This window comes from Desmodus rotundus, chromosome 3 (genome assembly GCF_022682495.2).
Source record: "Desmodus rotundus isolate HL8 chromosome 3, HLdesRot8A.1, whole genome shotgun sequence".
NCBI classification, from domain to species: Eukaryota; Metazoa; Chordata; class Mammalia; order Chiroptera; family Phyllostomidae; genus Desmodus; species Desmodus rotundus.
In genome coordinates this window covers 85,060,693-85,082,616 of record NC_071389.1, presented here as the reverse complement: position 1 = coordinate 85,082,616, position 21,924 = coordinate 85,060,693, and the positions used below count along the sequence as shown (strand labels likewise).

At 42.8% G+C, this 21,924-nt stretch overlaps 1 long non-coding RNA gene across 1 annotated transcript in view; it reads right to left on the bottom strand.

Annotated features, from left to right (window-relative positions):
* Window positions 1-5,839: 5,839 nt before the first annotated feature.
* The window catches only part of LOC123478905 (uncharacterized), a 31,654-nt gene continuing 15,569 nt past the window's right edge, over window positions 5,840-21,924 (bottom strand). Inside the window, exons 2-3 of the long non-coding RNA XR_006654316.3 lie at window positions 15,706-15,893; window positions 5,840-5,906 (exon numbers count right to left, since the gene is read on the bottom strand). This is a non-coding gene — a long non-coding RNA (uncharacterized lncRNA). The remainder of the gene's footprint in view (window positions 5,907-15,705; window positions 15,894-21,924) is intronic.

Sequence of the window (21,924 nt, the reverse complement as noted above, 5' to 3'; positions counted from 1 at the left end):
CATTATGTTGCCTAAATGCTTTCTTTTACAGATGAGGAAATTAGTATTTCAAGAGGCAAAAGATGTCTAATAGCTGGTTCATGGCAGGTTTGAAAATTGGTTCTACTTCAAGTTTTTTTTTCTCTTGTCACTCCTTCGTGAAACAGCATTTATGAAGAATATCATTAGTTACTCTTTTCTGGATACTGTGTCTTCAAGCGAATCTTTCACTTAGCAGAAAGCAAATGCAATTCTGTCTGTTGGGGTCAGGGGGAGTGCAAGCTGTATTGGTCACAGGGAAATGGCTCTGAAGAGCTCAGTTACCAGGTAAAGCTAAGCAGTTTCTTAGATAGAACAAATGGTGACATAAATTGGTTTTGTGGGCAAAAGGGTATCAGTAGAAATCATTTGATTCAGTAACCTCCTTCCTATGATACTTTAAAAAGTACTCCACATGATCTAGGGGCATGCTTTTCGACGTGCAATGCATTTGATTTTCAGAATACACTGAGTGTGAGCTTTCTTTATGGAGAGAAGACGTATGAAGGGTCTGGTGGGACAGTCTTCAAGTCAAGTCTGAGACAAAAGCTGGACTTCCAGTCTAGGATCTGAGTATGAAGATGAAGACAGAGAGCTTCCTCAGAGCTGAGAAGAGAAGGCAGGGATGTTGAAGGCAGAGAGACTGATGGCAACGTTGTATACTGTGCACACGATTGGAATTTGAGGTGGACGAGTTTCCTTGGTTCTCACATAAAATTACAAGGAAAGGAGGCGTGATGGGCAAGACCAGGACTGTCCTCGGACTGTTGGCCATACTGACCAGGGTAGCCTGGGGTTGCTCTTCCTGCACACATTGGGCAAGAATTTGGGAAAGTAAAAGAAAGTTTTTATCTAAATGCTTGTCTGTAGCACTGGGACCAGAGGCCTCCCTTAATTCTCAGCAGATTACAGTTCTACCACCTCCTTTCCCTAAATCATCGGCCACCAGAACCGTTCCAGAGTCTTATTATCATTCAATATCCTCTCAACATTTACATTTTCTTGACTATAAAATGGTGATGATTACTGTTAATTATAAGACAGTTTACTTGTTTCAATCAGCATCCACATTATGTAGTAGGGTTGGTTGACATGTTTTTTTTTTTTTTTGATCTATAGATTCCTTTTTTTGATCTATAGATTACCTCTTTTTCCTTACAATTTTTAGAATTTTTGGTTGCTTTAGAAGAAACCAGGTCATTTTTCCTGTGGAGTTTCCCACAGTTTTAATTTTGCTGATTACACCTACAGGGAGTTGCTTATCATGATGCTTCATCACCTAGATTTCTGAACCTCTGATTGGTGGTGAGATCTGACCACATCGAGTTTGATTTGTTTGGGCACACAACCCCCTGCGAAGTGATCTTGTCACCTATCAAACCTCACCCACACCACTTCTTCTTGCTCATTTTGTTTCTGCCCCATCTGGCCTTGTACATCCTAGGGTAGTTCCCTCCACAGTGCTATTGCATTGCTGTCCCACCTGTTTCTACTTACTTCAAGTCTTGGCTCAAATTGTCCCTCCTTGATGAGGCCTGCCATGGCCATCTATTGAATACATATATCCTCAGCCCAGCGCTCCTGGTTGTAGAAAACCGCCTGACACATGGTAGTGGTCCATACATATATCTTGGATGAATGAAAAAAGGGGAGACCTCTCCTTCCAATTCTTGCTCTACCTGTGATGACAATAGCAATAATAGCAAATATTTATAAAATACCCACTCTGTGCCACATACGCTATGTGCTAAATGCTTAGTTTATTTCATTGTCACAATAACATAGGGTCGGTCTTAGCATTATCATCCCCCTTCTACACACCAGTGTAGTGGGCATAGAGATGCACAGCCAGGCCCTCCTGAGAGGAAAGCCTGTACTTCCCAGCAGGGGGGACTTCTGTCAGCAGAGAGCCCCTAGCAGTCAGCCTCTTGGTCAATGTCATATATGTCCTGGGGTGTCTACATAGATGATGGATCCAGGCCAGAGTGTAAAAGCCTGGCCACCCCAGCCAAAAGGGGCCAACTCTGATGTACCATGTATGGTCCAGGCTTCCCCACAGGGTTGACTGAAGCTTTGTTGCAATTTAGCTTCTTCTCCCTCTACCCAACCTTGATTCCCCCCACTTCCTCTGTCTGCAGGCATCAATTCCTAAGAAATGGCCTGTGAGCCAAACTCCACATCAGCATCTTCACACTGGAACCCCCAACCTGTGACGCCAAGGAAACCAAAGTGTAGAGAGTGAGTTAACCTTCCCAAGGTCACAGTGTGGTGGATGGTAGGGCAGGGGTTTTACTGTGCTGTGGTCTCTTTGATGTGATGTGCTGTTTCTAGAAGTACCATACACCTTCCAAAACCCTGAATGTAGGGAAGGACCATCAGCACTGTGGTTCAGCTCTGTTCCAGGTTTTAGCTGTTTCGGTGAGGCAGCCTATCAACATCTAACATGTTTCCATAGGATATGGTGTTCTTAGTCACAAATGGCTAACTATATTGCATTGTAGAGAGACAAGTCATAGATTTCCTATTGAGTAACTAGGGAAAGGTTTGGTGAGTAGCTCAAAGTGTGATGACTGGAAGGCGTGTGCAGTGTTGGCTAGAGTCAGGGATGGGAAGAGGGCTGGGCTGAGATGAAGGATAGGAGGATTTTCAAATAGCAGAGAAGGGCCCCTCCTTGGAAGGCCTGGAAAGCTAGCAGAAGACTCCATCCTTGGGCAACTGGTGGCCTCTGAGATTCTCATGGAGTGATCTGATGAAAGGGATGCTTTAGTGACATAAACAATGTTTAGAATGGGCTGGAGGAAGGGAAGACTGGGGTCAGGGGGCCAAGTTAAGCCAGGCAAATAGGGGAGCAGTGATGTGGACTTGGACTGGGTTGGGGACATCAAGATAGAGAGACAGGAACAAAGTAAAGAGACTCTGTCAAAGGAAAAATAACATGGTTTTAGAGTAGGGACTAAAGAAGGAAGTAGCATATTAAAGGTAAATTCCATGCGATTAAAAATATGCTTAATTTTACTAGTAATCAAAGAGATAAAAATCAACACAACCATTAGATTCCATTCACCAATGAGAGTGCCCAGGGATTTTAAGGGTTTCTAAAAATGGACATTCTCATATTCTCCAGCAGGATCGGTAGTACATCCATTTCAGACAACCATTTCACAATTATGACAAGAAACCTTAAAAATGGTGATCTTTGATCTCCTAATTTCATTAAATTATGGGGAATGGGAAGAATAGGTGAAAGGGATCACATTTTATAAGGTAAGGTCCCCATGAGTCTCTGCTCTCATCCTGGAAGCTTTTAGTGATCTCAGGGCCATGAACCTTGCCTTATCTCCTAGTCCCACAGGTGGGTCCCTCCTTTGTGTCCCATAACATTGGTTACTTCCCTTTAAAAAATAAAAACCTATTGGCATCACTTTGTAATCTGTTCATGTTTTCGTCTTTCCCTCTTCAGGGGTGTCCAAACTTTTGGTGTCTCTGGGCCACACTGGAAGAAGAAGAGTTGTCTTGGGCCACACACTAAATACATTGCAACATGTACTCACAAAAAAATCTCACAATGTTTTAAGTAAATTCACGATTTTGTGTTGGGCTGCATTCATAGCCCTCCTGGGCTACATGCAGCCCATGGGTCACAGGTTGGACACCCCTGCTAGACTTCGGGGTCCTTGCATCAGGAGCTGTGTTGTGACCATGTGTGTTTCTCTCACCTAACACGGAGAAGGCATTGATCACATATTTGATGAATAAGTGATTAAAGGCTAAGTAGTGAGCAATGGCTTATTTTCAAGTCTGGCTCTTAGAATTCAATACCTACAAGCTACAGGTATGTGTGTTTGAGAGTACCACACAGGGAGGGGATGGTCCATACAGCTTTACTTAGTTTCAGTCCTGACTCCTAGAGCAACAAGCTCCTGATTCCTTTGTTCAGTGCCAGGGGTCAGCCCCTGGGGCTTTTTTTCCATGATTCCTCAAGAAGATGTACGTTCTTCTGGTCCTGTCTGGATTCTGCTTCAGGTCCAGGTGGAACTCCTTTCTGGCTCATTTTCCTCAGAAGGAAAAAGATCCCTTGAGGTCCCTGGTGCTAGGGCAGGTGTTTCCTTGGCATATTTGGGCTGCTCTTTGATCTATTGTTTCATGGAAACTGGAGGTCCCAAGAAGACTCCTCCCTTGTTTACCTAATAGCAATGACCTCTTAACAACTTTTTATAGAGTTTTCCAGCTTTGAGGGGGTAGTCTGAAGGCTGTGGTGTGACTGCCTCAGAGAGGTGACAGGAGAGGCTTTCGGACTTAAGAAGAGCAGGGTGTCATCCTGTTGAGGAAACGGAGGCAGCAGGCAGGAGCTGTGTGTGTGTGTGGACTGGCTGGGAAAGAACCAGGGCAGTATGAGAGCTGGAAGGAGAATGAGATCCAGGGGAGAGTTCAGACCCAGCTGAAAGGCTTTGTCTATGTGTGAGGTTAAAAATCCCTGTCAGTGTGTATGGGGTCTGGCACAAATAACTTTTTTATTACAAAAGTTTTTATTACAGAATCATAAGCATGTAATTCTATAACATAACCGTATCACACTCAAGCATACCATATGACATTTTAGGTGAAATATTCAAATTTAAACTATAAATTATTACACCTATAGTATTACCCTACCAACCACACTCAAGCAGACCTTACGTCTGCTGGCCCCTATATATTGAACTCTCATTAAATGAAAGGCAGGCACAGTGATAGGAACCAAAGAGAAAAGCAAGCAAGCTGGGGATGGTGATGTAAAGGGGGTGGGGATCTGAAAACTCAGTGGATAATGCAGGGGTGGGAGTGGGAGCAAGTGGAGGAGCAGAGAGGAGGCAGAGAGTGTGGCAGCAGAGTGTCCCAGGAGATGATATTATGGAGCTGCAGTGTGTTGGTTTGTGGGGTGTTCCAACTCTGGACCCACTTTTGAGTCATCTGGGAGGTTTTTTTTAAAGATTTTATTTGTTTATTTCTAGAGAGAGGGCAAGGGAGGGAGAAAGGTAGGGAGAGAAACATCAACGATCAAGAGGATACATCAATTGATTGCTTCTCACATGCCCTCAACTGGGGACCTGGCCCACAACCCAGGCATGTGCCCTAACTGGGAATTGAACCGGTGACTTTTTGGTTTGCAGGCTGGGGCTCAATCCATGGAGCCACATCAGCCAGGGCCAGCTGGGAGATTTTTAAAAAAATATACTGATATTGGGCTCTCTTCCAAGATCATCTTAGTAATTGGTCTGGGATTTGGCCCAGGTGATTCTAATGTGCCAGCTGGTGAAGAATGATGGCTTTAGACCTAGGAAAGGGGATGGCGTTTCTTCTTGTGGGAGGAGCGCTGCCCTGTTGAGAGGAAGAGAAGGTTGATGGAGATACTTGAAGATAGTAACACATATATGATATCTTATGTTTTCCTAGTTCTTCTAATCACACTTCTCAGACTCTAAAGTGCAGATGAATCTCCTGGGAGTCTTGCTAAAATGCAGGATCTGATTCAGTCGGGCTGGGTGAGGCCCGAGATTCTGCATTTCTAACATACTCCCAGGGGATGCCACTGCTACTGGCTCATACACTCATATCATCAAGGCTTAGTGTTTACAAAGTGCTCTCCTGTCCACCATCTTATTGTGCATATGACTTATGATATGGCCAATATGAAGCAGGTTTACTGTTCCAAAGAAGCAGAGATCTGAGAAGGGATGAGGAGTGGAGGGTGCCCTGGACAGTTGTGCTCCGTCATCCTGCTGAGCACTGGGCCAGGTCCTTCCTTCTGCTGCTCACTTACCCAGTTTCCTCAGCTTCCACAGTGTTAAGTGGTGACATTTGGTCTCCCAACTCCAAGTTCAGTGTCCATTATTATGACCCTCAGCAGTCTTCTCCAGGAAACAAGAGGACATAATTAATGAAAGGGAGAGAGAGAAGGAATGGGAGCTTAGAAAGAAAGAAGGACATCTATAGATACTGTTGCGGGAAATCACCCAGGGACCGGGAACCAGGCTGAGCCAGGGTGGGAGCAAACCTGTTGGCATTCATAACTCATCAGTGGAAGAGGTCCTTCAGTTCCACTGGGGGAGGTCTCCAAACATGCCCTCAGTGGGAGCCAAGGAGGCACATAGTGGACTTGGTGCAGTCAGGGGATGAGAAGCTTATAATTTAGGAGAGTGAGTCTCATGTTGAAAGTGCATCAGAATCAGCTGGAGAGCTTTTTGAACACAGAGCTGGGCCCCATCCCCAGAATTTTTGACTCAGGAGATCTGGGATGGGGCCTGAGCAAATGCTTCTCTAATGAGTTCCCAGGTGGTCTGGGGACCTCACTTTGAGAACCACTGGTACAGCACCTGGCCACAGACTCTCTGAAGGTCAGTGAGGTCAGCTAGAGCCAGAGTGGGCCATTGATTTAAGTGCCTTTTAGTCTTGAAGTCCAGGATGTGAAAGTTTAAGAGTGGAAAAGGGACAGTTTGATGAACTCAACTCAGTATAAGTTGGCAAAGTGTGACCCCAGGTCCTCTGATTCACCTGTTGCATCTGTTGGTATTAGAAGTTGTAGGGTCTCTGAGTGATATTGATGGCCCCCAGGGAAATTAGACTTTTGGGGTAAGGGAGGCTCAGGTTCTATAAAAGTGGAGGAAAAGAGGGATGCAGTGAGAAGCAAGGTTTGGGAGTTTGCCCTGATAAAGCAGGGGTTCCTGTCAAAGCAACTGGGGAAGGGCTTGCAAGGGGTGGGCTGGCTTTGTGGGTCTGAGGTGCAGGATGGCAACCCACCAAGGGCAGAGGGAAGGATGAGGGGAGAGGATCTTCAGACAACTTGCCCTTCCATGACCTCATCTGATCCCCTACCATCATCCCCGTGAGTTTGTAGAGCAGGTACTATTGATTTCAGTTTACAGAAAAGGAAATGACCAGAGAGAAAATATGGAGCTTGACAGAAGAGGCAGGGACAGCTGCAGAGCTCCGTCTTCCTGTTCTGGAGCACATGCCTTTTCTGAGAACTGGTGTGGGCCACAGGCTGCTGTGCTCGGAGTCAGGCCTGGGCATGTCTCAGTGGTACAGCAGGATGGGAGGCCTGATCATGGCTCAGGGATGGACCTGGCCCCTGGAAAAGATCCTTGCTGAGCTAGTTCGGCTCTTTCAGGTGGTAAAAAGCAGAGACCAGAGTGGGTTGCCTCAGGTGCTGGGGTTTGGTATGGGGATGCCCAGGGAAGGAAGGGAGGTGGGAAACATTTCCATAGGCCTCATGGAGAATGGGAGGGTTGTTCAAGGTCGAGTGTTCCTCTAGCAACCAGTCATTCTTCCCTTGAAACTGGGGTGGTGGGGGTGGGGGAACCCTGCTACTTCCACTATCTCTGTCTGCTCTCTTGCTGTTTAGACTGGCTCTTTTTCCTGCCTCCTCATGGTCCCTCTGCTGCCATTCCTTATACTTCTCTCTACTTCCTATTACCACTCTGCTCCCTGTTGATTCTGTGTGTATTATAGTTAGAAATCCTTAGAATAAAGACATAGTTTGAGAGTGGGCAAGGGGGTAGGTCACAATCTACCTCTCAGGTTGGTCTATAGGTGGCTACTTTTGGGGAAGGTCCAAAACCAGGCTCAAGCAAAGCCCAAGGTGGCAATGTGGTCTCATGGAGAGAGCTGCCTGTGTGCCTGGTGGGCCCTCAGAGTAACATGCCTCATTACTTGCAAAAGCAAAGCAAAACCCCTGTCCAAGTGGTATTTGAGATGACCTGGGGAGAGGAAGCTGATTTCCAGAACAACCAGACAAGGGGAATGAGATGAAATTTCATTTTTCGGAACTGAAATGTAGGGTAGGGCTATGGTGTCTGGTACAATCCACAGACTCACAGCTGAGTGAAACATGAGACACAGTTGGATGAGATAGAGGGAGATAATTAGTGTCAGAGGGTTGAGCTGACAGTCCTTAAACCCCTTCTGCCTGGGTTGGGTCCCGATCCTGGATACCATAGCTGAGCTAGGCTTGCAGCGCAGGGTCTGTAAGCTTCAGCTGTGAGAACAGGCAGGCTAGGGATAGTGATGGACTGACCAAGGCCATAGTGGTCAAGTGCAAATGACAAAAACACCATGTCTCTGTGGAAAGGGAATTTTATACATAACACATGCTGTTGGGACCTATTTTCGAAAGAAGAGAATTCTGTTCTCACTAAACTCCTACAAGCTGTCAAAAGCACCTAATCTGTGAATGTGTTACTAAAGCCATTCCTCAGGAAATTCGTACCTTCCCGGGGGTGTAGCTGGGTTTTATGGTTAGAAGCCACAGCAGAGGGATACTAGGAGGGGGGCAGCAATGGGTGCTGAATATCCTGAGAATATTCTAGTATGGGCTGGGAGGCCCCTGACCAGCTCTCTGGCTCGGGGCTGCAAGCATTGGCTGGAGGCTGAGGCAAGAGTGAACCCCATGGTCTTCAAGGACCCTCCTCACTCTGATGCTGTGTGGCTTTGAGGTCCTGGGTCCTGTCTTCTCCAGGCCTATGGTCACAGGGCTGCCCATTTCCTCCTCCCAAGAGCACTCATTCAGAAGACAGTCCTGATGAGTTCCCTGCTGTCCCGTAGGTAAACAACAACTCATTCAGGATGCATAACTAGTTGAGTAAAACATACTTTGGAGCAAGTACAAAGACAATATAATGTATGTGTATGTTACAGCTATCTCTCATGTAGCCTCTCCTGCCAAAGCAAACTCAAGTCAAAGCAAATGTGTTCTTTCAAAGTCCCTTTGAGGGGGATGACTGATGTGCCCCTCTGTCTTCTACCTGTGGAGTATGAACACTTAGTCCTCCTGCCTCCCAAAAAAGAAGGAAAGAAAAAGGAAAGGAATAACAGCCTCTTTGTCCTGCACTGGTACCACTCTCACAGTGGATCGTTTCCTATCCTCAGGTATAGTTACTGGTGGCCTTGTCTGTCTTCCCTTGCTAGACTGTGGTTCTCTGGGCAGAGTCCATGTCTTTTAATATTGACTTCACCTTGCATTTGTCCACCTCTTTACACAGACTGTATGAACCTTCTGTATTTATCATGTCATTGGATGTTCACTTTGGGAGGGAGATGGAGTGGAACATCATATACTTGACTACCTATTCTTACCTTGACTAGGTAAGAATTAAACACCTTGCCTCAGATAATAGGCAAAAATGCTTTCGAGTACCATAGACTGGCTTTGAATCCCAGCTCTGCTTGCTACTCCCTTCGTAGCCTTATGCTGGGTATTTCATCTCTCTAAGCCTTGTTTTTTTCATCTACAAAACGAAGATGCCATTTACCTCATAAAATGATTGTGAGGCTTGAGGTTGTATGTGTGAGTGTGTGTATACACACACACAGTAACTTTCACATAGCAAATGCTCAATAAATGTTAGGTATTAGGGTGAGCAGAAAGCCCGAGTCTTGTTCCTTTGTGATGTTATTTATTATTATTTATTGGGCTCTTATTATATGCTATATCTGTTATGTGTTTTGCCCCAGTTAATTTTCACAAAACTCTGCAAGTTTCCCCCCCCCTCTGTTCTATAGATGAGGAAATAAAGACCCAGAAAGGTTACATTCTTAACTGAGGTCACCCTGCTGTTAGGTGATCCAGTCAATATTAAATCCATGTTTTGCTAACATTTATGCTTGTTGTTGGCACCATCGTGCTAAGTTGCCTCCCCAGGCTTGTCATGCTAGCACTTCCCATAGGGCCTGAGTTCAGTCCTGGAGTAAAAGTTGGCAAAATGACCTTCAGGCTCTGCACAATTTTGCGGGACAAATTTTCACAGTTTGATTTACTTGCAAGCTGCTCAAGAGCACAAAGGAAATATGAGTAATGGCTACAAAAGAGTCAGTGGACAAGCTTCCAGGGCCTCCTTCCCCCAAGATCTGTGGTCTTTTCTGCCCTCAGCGAGTGAGCAGTCTCCAGTGGCTCAGCTGGGGGCTGGGCCATGTCTGCATGCCTGGGTCTGCCCACTTCCTTGTGAGGCAAGTCCTTCTGTGGTTTTACTGCTTAGCAGCCACAGCAGGTGGCCAGGCCCACCTCATTGGAATATAGAAGATGTTCAACAAATATCACCTGCAAGTGAATGCATGAGTGATGAAGGCAAAACCCCATGTTTTATGTGCATTATATGTAGGAGTTCTGAAGGGAGAAATCTGAAGGGATGCCAGAAAAGTTATTGACCCTTCACAGAAGTGACTTTACTCAAACACGTTTTGTTTAGAGGCCTGAAGGAAGCTAATATTAATAATATTGACTACTTATTCCGTGCTCAACCAGATGTGTTTAACATCTTCCTCATTAAATCCTTTAAAAGAGCTGCCATGATAATGACCCTCTGTTAGATGCAGGGTGTGTTATAGCTAATGGGGGTGAGGGAGTGTTTGTTTGTTTGTTTATTTAAATTATTTTATTGTTGTTCAATTACAGTTTTCTGCATTTACTCCCCTACCACTCCCCCCATCCCAGCCAAACCCACCTCCTTCCCTTGCTTCTACTCCCCACCCTCCGCTTTGGTTTTGTTCATGTGTCCTTTACAGTTGTTCCTGAAAACCCTTCCCCCCAATATCTCCTCCCAGCTCCCCTCTGGTTACTGTCAGATTGTTCTTAATTTCAATGTCTCTGGTTATATTTTGCTTGCTTTTTTCTTTTGCTGATTATGTTCCAGTTAAAGGTGAGATTATATGGTTTTTGTCCCTCACCACCTGGCTTATTTCTTTTTTTAAAAAATATATTTATTGATTATGCTATTACAGTTGTCCCATTTCCCACCCCCCTTACTCCACTCCATCCTGCCCACCCCCTCCCTCCCACATTCCCCCCCTATAGTTCATGACCATGGGTCATACTTATAAGTTCTTTGGCTTCTACATTTCCTACACTATTCTTACCCTCCCCCTGTCTATTTTCCACCTATCATTTATGCTACTTATTCTCTGTACCTTTCCCTCCCTCTCCCCCTCCCACTACCCTATTGACAACCCTCCATGTGATCTCCATCTCTATGGTTCTGTTCCTGTTCTAGTTGTTTGCTTAGTTTGCTCTTGTTTTGGTTTTAGGTGTGGTCATTAATAACTGTGTTTGCTGTCATTTTTACTGTTCATATTTTTTATCTTCTTTTTCTTAGATAAGTCCCTTTAACATTTCATATAATAAGGGCTTGGTGATGATGAACTCCTTTAACTTGACCTTATCTGAGAAGCACTTTATCTGCCCTTCCATTCTAAATGATAGCTTTGCTGGATACAGTAATCTTGGATATAGGCCCTTGCCTTTCATGACTTGGAATACTTCTTGCCAGCCCCTTCTTGCCTGTAAGGTCTCTTTGGAGAAATCAGCTGACAGTCTTATGGGAACCCCTTTGTAGGTAACTGTGTTCTTTTCTCTTGCTGCTTCTAAGATTCTCTCCTCATTTTTAATCTTGGGTAATGTAATTACGATGTGCCTTGGTGTGTTCCTCCTTGGGTCCAGCTTCTTTGGGACTCTCTGAGCTTCCTGGACTTCCTGGAACTCTATTTCCTTTGCCAGACTGGGGAAGTTCTCCTTCATTATTTGTTCAAATAAGTTTTCAATTTTTTGTTCTTCCTCTTCTCCTTCTGGCACCCCTATAATTCAGATGTTGGAACGTTTCAAGATGTCCTGGAGGTTCCTAAGCCTCTCCTCATTTTTCCAAATTCTTGTTTCTACATTCTTTTCTGGTTGGATGTTTCTTTCTTCCTTCTGGTCTACACCGTTGATTTGAGTCCCAGTTTCCTTCCCATCACTATTGGTTCCCTGTACATTTTCCTTTGATTCTCTTAGCATAGGCTTCATTTTTTCATCTGGTTTTTGAACAGATTCAACCAATTCTGTGAGCATCTTGATAACCAGTGTTTTGAACTGTGCATCCGATAGGTTGGCTATCTCTTCCTCGCTTAGTTGTATTTTTTCTGGAGCTTTGAAGTGTTCTGTCATTTGGGCCTTTTTTTTTGGGTCTTGGTGCGTCTGTTACTTAAAGGGGCGGAGCCTTAGGTGTTCCCTGGGGTGGGGTAAGGCTAGTTGCAGCGCTGTGATGCTGTACATGGGGGAGGGGCTGAGAGGGAGCAATGGCGCCTGCTCCCCTCTCCACCGGACCTCAATCTTTCACTCCAATACCCACAATCAAACTGGGCCCCTCTGGTGCTGGTTCCTGAGTGAGTGGGCTTGTGCATGCCCTAGGCCCCTGTGGGTGTCTCCAACGACCTCTCCTGTGAGGCTGGGAGTCTCTCCTGCTGCCGCCCCAACCCCCACGGGTGTTTTCAATCAGAGGTTTGAGGCTTTATTTCCCCCGTTGGAGCCCTGGGTTCCTCGGTCTGCTTTGCTCCCCGCCGTTTGTCCTGTTTATCTGTGCGCGAATGTGGGGCTGCGGGGTGCTACCCACCACTCTGCCTGCCCTGTTCTCTGCCACTCTGAGACTGGCCCTCTCGGTTTATCCGGGCAAATGTGGGGCCGCAGGGTCTGCCAGTGGTCAGACTGCCTGCCCCGTTTGTCCCACACTCCTCCAGTCTCAGTCCCACTACGACCATGCGAGTCCTCTCCACCACGGCTGCCTGTGTCCGCCCCTCCTACCGGTCTGGATGAATGTTCATTTCCCATTTCCTTGCTGTCGGACTTCCTTGCCATTGTATTCTCTGTCAGTTCTGGTTGTGCGAGGAGGCGCAGTGTGTCTACCTACGCCGCCATCTTGGTTCTCTGAACATCTTTTCATATGTCTCTGGGCCCTCTGTATGTCCTCCTTGGAGAAGTGACTGTTCAAGTCTTTTGCTCATTTTTAATTGGATTGTTTGTCTTCCTGGAGTTATATGAGTTCTTTATATATTTTGGAGATCAGGTCCTTGTCTGAGGTATCATTGGCAAATATGTTTTCCCATATAGTTGGTTCTCTTTTCATTTTAATGCTGTTTTCTTTAGCCATGCAGAAGCTTTTTAATTTGATGAGGTCCCATGTGTTTATTCTTTCCTTTATGTCCCTTGCTTTAGGGGACGTGTCTGTGAGGATGTTGCTGAATGGAATGTCTGAGATCTTCCTGCCAATGTTTTCCTCTAGGACTTTTATGGTGTTACGACTTATATTTAAGTCTTTTATCCACCTTGAATTTATTTTTGTGTATGGTGAAAGTTGGTGATCAAATTTCATTTTTTGCATGTAGCTGTCCAGATCTCCCAACACCATTTGTTGAAGAAGCTATTTTTGCTCCATTTTATGCTTCTTCCCCCTTTGTCAAATATTAATTGACCATAGAGACTTGGGTTTATTTCTTGCCTCTCTGTTCTACTCCATTGGTCTATGTGTCTGTTCTTATGCCAGTACCAGGCTGTTTTGATTACAGTGGCCTTGTAATACAGTTTGATATCAGGTATTGTGATCCCTCCTACTTTGTTCTTCTTTCTCAAAATTGCTGCAGCTGTTCAGGGTCATGGTTCTATATAAATTTCTGAAATGTTTGTTTCATATCTGTGAAATATGTCATTGGTACTTTAATAGGGATTGCATCTAATCTATAAATTGCTTCAGGTAGTATAGACATTTTGATGATGTTAATTCTTCCTATCTATGAGCATGGTGCATGCTTCCATTTGTTTGTGTCTTCCTTAATTTCTTTCTTCAGTGTTGTGCAGTTTTCTGAGTATATGTCTTTTACATCCTTGGTTAGGTTTATTCCTAGGTGCTTTATTTTTATTGTTGTTTTTTCAAATGGGATTTTTTTTCTGATTTCTGCTTCTGATATTTCATTGTTGGTGTACATAAATGCCTTTGATTTCTGAATTATATTTAAAATAGAGTCTCCTATCCACTGTGCTCTGACCCTGGACCCCAGAGGGACTCTGAAAAGGGGTGGGTAGGGGAGAGCAGCCTCCCTTCCCCAGCCCTCCTGTTGAGAACTCTGCCCAGTGAAATTACAGTGACTTCCCCTACTTGATGTCTGAGGGTACAAGGTTCAGAAATTTGCTTTTGCCCAACATCACATAATTAATTCCATGGCAGAGTTAGGATTAAATTGCTCTTCTGTCTAACTGTTCCCATTACCACACACTGCCATATACTGTTTCATGAACTGAAACTTAAGGAGAACTGAATTTATCTTTAACTTTACTGTTGACTAGTGCCTCACCCTGATGAGTCTTACCATCTCAGTCTCTTGGTGTTTTTTGTCTCACCTAAAGAAAGCCTGTTTTTACCTGGTCCATTCCCTCAGAACACAGTGGGAGGGCTCAAAAGAGCAATAGTTCAGTGTCTTCTGAAGGTACTAGTGGTTAAGGTCATATTTAATACAAAATGAGCTTGCTACCCTAAAAAATTTGAATTGTTGATTTGCAAACATACTTTTAGCCACAGGCAAAATGATGAGAGTTGGGAAATTAAACTCACACAGAAGCAAATAAGATTTTTGGAATATGTAATCTGTCTTTAGCACTCCCAACTTTGGGATGGAAATATTTAAATGATTGAATGTACCTACTCTCTTCCATTCTCAATGAGATGCTTCGCAGCATTTGAGTCAGACTTGAACTGGATTATTATTATTATTTAAAAAATCCTCACCCAAGGATATATTTATTGATTTTATAGAGAGAGGAAGGGAAAGAGAGAGAAACATCAATGTAAGACAGAAACATGTATTGGCTGCCTCTGGTAGGCACCCCGACTGGGGATTGAACCTGAAATCTAGGTATGTACCCTGAATGAGAGTTGAACGTGCACCCTTTTCAGTGTATGGGATGACATTGAGTTGGGGCCTGACTTGGATTGTTAATCGTGTTTTCTCAGTGTGTGGTTTTGCATGGGTACATGTCATTGGCATGGAATGGATGCTCAAGCAGTATTTGTTGAATTCATGAAAAAATGTAGCCTTGCCAGCTTATTATTTTTATTCTTCTAAAATATACATAACCAAATTCACCATCTTAACCATTTTAAGTGTACAGTTCAGTGGCATACAGTTCAGCGGCATTTAGCACCCTCACTTCGTTGTGCAACCATCCCTACCATCCACCTCCAGGACTTTTTCACCTTCCCACACTGAAACTCTGTGCCCATTAAACACTAACTCCCCATCCCCTCCTCCCTGCAGCTCCTGGCACCCAACATTCTGCCTTCTCTCTCTATGAATTTGAGTACTCTGGGTACCTCATATCAGTGGAAGCAAGCAATATTTGTCTTTTTGTGACTAGCTTATTTCACTGAACATACTGTCCTCTAGGTGCATCCCTAATGTAGCATGTGTCAGGATTTCCTTCCCTTTTCAGGCTGAATCATTACTGTTGTGTACACGCACTGCATTTCATGTATCCATTCACCCATTGCCAGACACTCAGGCTGTGTCCACCTTTTGGCCCTTGGGAACAGTGTTGCTCTCACTTACAGCTTTTGGATGGGGCCCTCTTTTTTCCATTCCAGCCCCTGCTTTCAATTTAGCCTGCTTGTTTTCATATCCTGTGTCATCTTTTGCACTGAGAATTAATATTCTTTCCAGTCTCCCAGAATAGCATTTTGAGGTCCTCTTTCAATACTAAAGACTGTAAAGCCAAGCAAAAAATGATTGGAAAAATATTTCTGACAATAAACCTGTGGAAAAGCTACTTTGCTTCCTGCTTTGAATCTTGCTATTAAATTGCCCACTTTTAATTTCACTTCAGGGCATGACAAGCCATTGATCTTTCTGTTTACTCACCAACATGTGGTTTGTAGAGAGGTTGTGAAGGGTGGAGGGCCCCCCGGTGTGATGCGGGGCTCCCAGCTCTTCTGCTCCTTTATGACGTTCTGCACATGTTCACTTGAGACTGGCAGCTGCCCTGCTACATCACTTTGTCACTTCCATCCCTGTATTTCAAATGCAGCTTCCAAAGCCTGAGTAGACTCCTGGTTGAGAAGTCATTAAAAAAATAATCAGCCCTTAAAGAATAGCCCAGCTTTATTGACTCCCTCTAAAATGTTCATCTTCATTTGTGGCTCAACCATGATGCCTCCTGAACCCTTGCATCTGTGTATCTTTCTGCATTTCAGTTTCCCTGAGCCCTACACCCACCGCTCCGGGGTAGGGGGAGGGGAGGAGTCCTGCCCTGTGCTTCATCACAGTGAAGTTATTCTGGGTCTCAAAAGGCCTCATAAATCTGCTTCCCAGATGGAAGTCTCCATAAAAGGCTCCTCTCTTTGTGCAAGTCTCAAATTTCCCTTCAATTTAAATTCAACAAATGAATAATCAAAAGGCTGAGGTAAATTGTAATACCACAAAGAAAAATTTTTGAAAGTGAGTGCTGTTGTGAATTCTGACCTCCATCCTTAGTTTATGAGTAGACATGTCTGTAGCAGGTTAACTAGAGATTGCTCAGAAACAGAAGTCAAGGAGAGGCTGAAGGCCATTCACTGACACAGAGCTTTGAGTGAGCAAAATGTCTCCAAGCCTCCACATTTCAATCATTTAGTTCTTAAAAGGAATTTCACAACACGAGTTTGAGTTTCATGAGGGTAGTTTATAAAGGCCTAACATTTAATTTTTCTTTAAAGATGAAAGCTAAAGGAAAGGTAGACCCAGAGGCCTCAGACACAGGACTCACAGTGTGGCCTTGGGAGTGAAGGTGACTTTGGAGTGAAGAACAGGGTCTCCCTCCCTGTCCTGCAGCTTTAGGGAGGGTTGGTGCGGAGTTTATGACTGGTGCCACTTGAGGCCACAGGGCACTGGCTCATGTCACCATTCAGGACACCAAACATTGGGCTGTCCACTAAATCAGAAGCCTGGCAGCAACCTAATCTAATAGCTTTCATTCCCTCCATCTCCCCACACAGGCAGCTGGGGTTGAGTCTGCCCCACCCATCCCCACCCCTCCACCCCACCTCCCACTGCCCCACCTGGCACTGCTGATTTACACCAGGGAAATAACAGGCCCGTGGGCCTCTTTCTACCTGGTACATAATTCTCTTGGCCTTTCATGATTTTTTTTTTTTATTATAAAAGTATTACATGTTGATTGAAACAATTTTAAATACAAAGAACAGCATAAAGAAGAAAACTTAATCCTCTCCTTTCCTTGCTTCTGGTTTCTCCCATCACCAGAGAACTGGATATGACTCTTGTTCTTTTCCACCTTATAGAAAAGCAAATCTCTTATCAGATTGTTTTGTATTAAAGAGGTGAAGTCATATTATACCTATCGTTTTGCAATTTGATTTTCACTTGACAATATATCACGAATATCTCCCCAGATCAATGTGTTGAGACCTAAATCATTTGAGTTGCATGTTTCTATACACAAATTTGCTGTAATTTATTTAGTCCTATGAATTAGGGATATACTTTCCAATTGTTTCTAGTTTTTTGCTGTTATAAATAATATTGCAACTGAAATCCTGTATATGTAAGTATTGAAGCTTTTATTTCTGTAGAACAGATATTTTGAAGTGGGATTGCTGGGTACATCCAGTTTTAGCATACATTGAAAGAGTTTAATTTTTGAAAAATAGAGCAATTCACACCGCCACCAACAATGTATGAGAGCCCATTTCTCCACATTCTCACAAAAACTGATGCTGTCAGTATTTCAATTTTTTGTCTGATAGTTCATTGTTTTTATTTCTAATTCTCTGAATACTAGTGAGATTAAACATATTTTCATAAACATATTGGTTATTTGCATCTTCTCTCTTGTGAATTGCCTGGCTATATATTATTTTTCATATTTGGAGGGACAGTTTCTTTTTTATTATTCATTTATATGATTAAAAATAGTAAGGATGTTAATCCTAAGGTTGTCATATGATACAAATATTTCCTTTTGGCCTATGGATCATCTTTTGATTTGTGGTCTCTTTTGTCACCACACATCACACCATGACAACATGGCAAAAAATTTTTTGTAGTCAAATCTCTTATTCTTTCTTTCTTTTGACTTCTGAGATTTTTGTTTTGCCTAAGGCCTTCTTTAGTTTAAGCAAACATTTTCTTCCAACATTTTCTTAAACTTTTATTGCTTATTGTTGATGTTAAAACTCAATCTTTCTTGGAATTTATTTTGTAATATGGTATGGGGAACAGGCTTTTAAATTTTTTCCAGATACTTTCCAGTTATGCCAACATTATATATGAAATAAATCATTTCCCCCCTTGGAATTGGTGTGCTTCCTCTATCATATAGTAAGTTCTCATATACCCTTGGATCTGCTCCGGGTTCTCTTTTCTCTTTTCATTGATCTATTTGTCTGTTCCTGTGCCAATTCTATAGAGTTTATAATGGCTATAAAATTAGTTTTAATACGTGGAAGGGTAAGCTCCCTCACCATTTTTGTTTTAAAACTTTTGGGAGCAATTATTATACATTTATTTTTCAAAGGAGATGTTGAGATCCTCTTATCTAGCATGTAAACATTTTCCTGGTATTCTGATTAGAATTCTTAATAAATCATTATATTAATTTTGGAAGATATATTATTTCATTGTCTTCTCATCCAGGATCATTTTATTTTATGTCTTTTAATAAAATTCTATAGCTTAAGTTTTTATGTTTCTTGTTACATTTATTCAAAGATATTTTCCTTCTCTACTATGAATAAGATTATTTTTCCATTTTTATTATTAATATTAGACTGTATTTTTTAAGAGCAGTTTTAGATAGCAAAATTGGATGGAAGGTACAAAGATTTCTCATGTACTCCTTCCTTATACATACATGGCCTCCCCCATTATCAATATCCCACATTATAGTGGTACATTTGTTACAATTGATGAACCTGCGTTGACAAATTACCCAAAGTCCATAGTTAATGTTAGGGTTCACTCTTGGTCTTTTTTTTTTAATTACTTTATTGTTGTTCAATTACAATTGTCTGCATTTTCTCCCCACCGCTCCCCCCCAACCCCAGCCAAACCCACCTCCCTCCCTTGCTTCCACCCTCCCCCTTGTTTTTGTCCATGTGTCTTTTATAGTAGTTCCTGAAAACCCTTCTCCCCATTATCCCCTCCCCCACCCCCTCTGGCTATTGTTAGATTGTTCTTAATTTCAATGTCTCTGGTTATATTTTGCTTGCATTTTTCTTTTGTTGATTATGTTCCAGTTAAAGGTGAGATCATATGGTATTTGTCCCTCACTGCCTGGCTTATTTCATTTAGCATAATGCCCTCCAGTTCCATCCATGCTGTCACAAAGGGTAGGAGCTCCTTCTTTCTCTGCTGTGTAGAATTCCATTGTGTAAATGTACCATAGTTTTTTGATCCACTCATTTACTGATGGGCACTTAGGTTGCTTCCAGCACTTGGCTATTGTAAACTGTGCTGCTGTGAATATTGGGGTACATAGGTTCTTTTGGATTGGTGTTTCAGGGCTTTTAGGGTATAATCCCAGCAGTGGAATTGCTGGGTCAAAAGGCGGTTCCATTTTTAGTTTTCAATGGAAATTCCATGCTGTTTTCCACTCAGTCTTGGTCTTGTATATTTTATGGATTTGGACAAATGTATAATGACATGCATCCATAGTGTCATACAGAGTATTTTCACTGCCCTAAAAATCCTTTGTGCTCTGCCTACTGATTCCTCCTTAACCTGGTAACCAACCACTCATCTTTTTACTGTCACCATTGTTTTGCCTTTTCCAGAATGTCATATAGTTGGAATTATGCAGGATATAGCCTTTTCAGATTGGCTTCTTTTACTTAGTAATATATATCTTAAATTTCCTCTATGTTTTTACATGGCTCGATAGCTCATTTCTCTTTAGTGCTGATTAATATGCCATTGTCTGGGTGTATTATAGTTTACCTACCAAAGAGCATCTTGGTTTTGACAATTATGGATAAAGGAGATATAAACATTGTTGTGTAGGCTTTTCTGTGCACATAAATTTCCAACTCCTTTGGGATAATACAAGGAGTGTGATTGCTGAATTGTATGCTAATAGCATGTTTAATTTTGTAAGAAATTGCCAAACTGTCTTCTGAAATGGCTGTACCATTTTGTATCCCCACCAGCAATGAATGAGAGTTCCTGTTGCTTCACATCTTCCTCAGCATTTTGTATTGTCAATGTTCTGGATTTTGACTGTTCTAGTAGTTGTGTAGTGGTATCTCATTGTTGTTTTAATTTGCATTTCCCTGAGGATACATGATGTGGAATGTGTTTTCATGTGTTTATTTGCCACCTCTATATTGTCCTTGGTGAAGTGTCTGTTAGGGTCTTTGGGCTCTTTTTTAATCGGGCTGTTTGTTTTCTTATTCTGGGGATTTTTTTAAAGCATATTCATTTATTGTGCTATTACAGTTGTCCCATTTTTTTTCTCCTTTATCCCCCTCCTCCCTGCAGCCCTCCACTCCACCATTTCCCTCTCCCCACACTTAGTTCATGTCCATGAGTTATACATATAAGTTCTTTGGCTTCTCCATTTCCTACACTATTCTTAACCTCCCCCTGTCTATTTTGTGCCTACCTATTATACTCCTTATTTCCTCTACCTTTTCCCTCCATTCTCCCCGTCCCTATCCCCCCTGATAACCCTCCTAATGATCTCCATTTCTGTGATTCTGTTCTTGTTCTATTTATTTGCCTAGTTTTTGTTTTTTAAGTTTAGTTGTTGATAGTTGTGAGTTTGTTGTCATTTTACTGTTTATAGATTTGATCTTTTTTTCCTTTAGATAAGTCCCTTTAGCATTTCATATAATAAGGGCTTGGTGATGATGAACTCCTTTAAGTTGACCTTATGTGAGAAGCACTTTATCTGCCCTTCCATTCTAAATGATACCTTTGCTGGATAGAGTAATCTTGGATGTAGGTCCTTGCCTTTCATGACTTTGAATACTTCTTTCCAGCCCCTTCTAGTCTGTAAGTTTTCTTTTGAGAAATCAGCTGATAGCCTTATGGGAACTCCTTTGTAGGTAATTGTCTCCTTTACTCTTGCTGCTTATAAGATTCTCTCCTTATTTTTAATCTTGGGTAACTTAATTGTGATGTGTCTTGGTGTGTTCCTCCTTGGATCCAATTTCTTTGGGACTTTCTGGGCTTCCTGAACTTCCTGGAAGTCTATTTCTTTTGCCAGATTGGGGAAGTTTTCCTTCATTATTTTTTCAAATAAGTTTTCAATTTCTTGCTCTTCCTCTTCTTCTGCCACCCTATGATTCAGATGTTGGAGCATTTGAATTTGTCCCAGAAGTTCCTAAGCCTCTCCTCATTTTTTTGAATTCTTGTTTCTTCATTCTGTTCTGGTTGGATGTTTGCATCTTCCTTTTGTGCCAAATTGTTGATTTGAGTCCCCATTTCCTCCCCTTTGCTGTTGGTTCTCTGTTTTCCTTTATTTCACTTTGTGTAGCCTTCATTTCTTGCTTCATTTTGTGACTGAGTCAATTAATTCTGTCAGCATCCTGATTAACAGTGTTTTGAAGTTTGCATCTGATAGGTTGTCTATCTCCTCATTGCTTAGTTCTTTTTCTGGAGTTTTGATCTGTTCTTTCATTTGGGCCATATTTCTTTGTCTTGGCGCACCTGTTATGTGGTAAGGGGTGGAGCCTTAGGTATTTGCCAGGGCGGGGCAACCCTGTTTTCTGCGTTCTGGTGCTGTCTATGGAAGAGAGGTCATAGAGGGAATAATGCCGTTTGTTTAGCTCTTGTCCCACTTTCCATTACTTCCCTCACTTCCCATAAGCAAATTGGGCCCTTCTGGTGGTGATTCCTGGGTGGGTGGGTTTGTGAACTGTTTTGCCACCCTTCAAGACCTGTGAGGTTCATGGTATTCATGCAGAAAGAAAAATATTCACGGAGCCATTGGGATGTCTGGCATGCCTTTATTCATGGGTGGGCAAGCCACACATGCTGCAAGCTGTGTGTCTATCTGTGTGTCTCATGAGAACTGTGTCCAGATTAATTATTTTGCATGTGATGTCCACTTGTTCCAGAACCATTTGTTGAAAGACTATC